This window comes from Convolutriloba macropyga, unplaced genomic scaffold (genome assembly GCF_964194025.1).
Source record: "Convolutriloba macropyga unplaced genomic scaffold, txConMacr16.3 SCAFFOLD_2666, whole genome shotgun sequence".
Classification (NCBI taxonomy): Eukaryota; Metazoa; Xenacoelomorpha; order Acoela; family Convolutidae; genus Convolutriloba; species Convolutriloba macropyga.
The window spans coordinates 21,202-22,500 of record NW_027449215.1 but is presented as its reverse complement, the minus strand read 5'-3'; the positions used below and the strand labels follow the sequence as shown (position 1 = coordinate 22,500).

General features: G+C 40.3%; 1 pseudogene; it reads right to left on the bottom strand.

The window, feature by feature from the left end:
• Positions 1–541: 541 nt before the first annotated feature.
• LOC142354874 (5.8S ribosomal RNA) lies at positions 542–693 on the bottom strand (annotated as a pseudogene).
• Between the last annotated feature and the right edge of the window lie 606 nt (positions 694–1,299).

The following is a 1,299-nucleotide window of genomic DNA, read 5'->3' as shown; positions in this document are numbered from 1 at the left end:
TTCAGATGCATTAGTTTCCCTTTGTCTTGGCTTCTACAGTCAGACTGGCTACTAGTAACAGCACAGTACTAATCACATATCGTTCTACAGTTTGCAGACAACTTTCACATGTTGATGTTTCAGCTTTCGCCTACTAGAAACAACATAATACTCGCTGTATACATTTGTAGTTCTCTATGTAACTTTCATGTGAAGAAGTTTCGCCAGTCTTTTTGACTGTCTCAAATCTGAGTCATGCTTAGGCTACTAGTTGCTTCATAGTACTTATCGCCTCGAGATCATTGAACAAAACTTGATTTTCACATGTTGCTGTTTCAGCTTCCGCTTACTAGAAACAACATAATACTAGTCTCATTAAGTTCCGTCTCTTTGCAATTTTCTTATGAAGAAAATTCGCCATCACAATGACTCCAGCAGTTCTTGATCAAGGAATGCAATCATTGATCAGAATGCTATTATTTGAATCGGTTCTGCTTTAAGTGTTCCAATTTTATTGGAAGCACCAACAATAGAACATCAATGTGTTCAATCGAGAGTTATATAACCCTGAATCGGACGCAGTCAACAGCCGAAGCCGAGACCGCCTTTTGCGTTAGAGAGGTCGGTAAACAAATCTTGCGATTCATACCGAATTAACACATATAGCTGTGCTCCTCTTCGTAAAGCGAGCCAAGTGATCCCCTGTTGAAGGATGTATTTGGACCAATCTAGTAGCATTTGGTTTCCAACAAGCTCTCCCAAGTTAGCTTACTTATTGGGCTTTTCAACCAATTCGGTTGGCTACAAGCATCATCAAAGTACTAGCCACAGTTTGATCGCAAAATTCTACGACTTTCACATGTTGATGTTTCGGCTTGCGCTTAGCCTACTATAAGCAACATAATACTAGTCATATCATAGAGCGTGATCAGCTTGTGACATTCTCATGATGAAGTTTCACCAACAGTGTCTCATTTCGAGCTTAAATCCAGCTACTAGTAACTACACAGTACTGACTGCAACGCTAACTTTTATCTATACCTTTCACATGCTGCGCTTTCGGCCAGGGCCTACTAACGTCAACATAATACTCGATATAAACTTTTGTTCATGATGCAGCTTCCCCATGCAGAAGTTTCGCCTTCAAATGCTCTCTTGGCCATATGACGTAACACAAGGTTACTAGTAACATCACAGTACTAGCCACAATTTGATCGCAAAATTCTACGACTTTCACATGTTGATGTTTCGGCTTGCGCTTAGCCTACTAGAAGCAACATAATACTAGTCATATCATGGAGCGTGATCAGCTTGTGACGT